This window comes from Macrobrachium rosenbergii, chromosome 22 (assembly GCF_040412425.1).
Source record: "Macrobrachium rosenbergii isolate ZJJX-2024 chromosome 22, ASM4041242v1, whole genome shotgun sequence".
Lineage (NCBI taxonomy): Eukaryota > Metazoa > Arthropoda > Malacostraca > Decapoda > Palaemonidae > Macrobrachium > Macrobrachium rosenbergii.
The window spans coordinates 45,773,142-45,773,390 of record NC_089762.1 but is presented as its reverse complement, the minus strand read 5'-3'; positions in this window follow the sequence as shown (position 1 = coordinate 45,773,390).

Below are 249 nucleotides of genomic sequence, written 5' to 3'. Positions count from 1 at the left end.
GTGAATACATAACCGTTTGACAAAAGCTGCGACATAGAAGAGGCTAAGCTAAAAATCCCATGTAGGTATTGGTAAAAAAGTGCATTTCCCAATTCGAAGTGCAATATACGAAAAAGAATGATTCCCAGAATGCAGTGGCGTGTAGGAATGTTCCAACACCGATTTTTTTTTTTTTTTTTTTTATGAAAGGAGCTACAAATATTTCACGAGATATAATTCCAAGGAGTGCAAGAACAAAGGGTGAGGTCG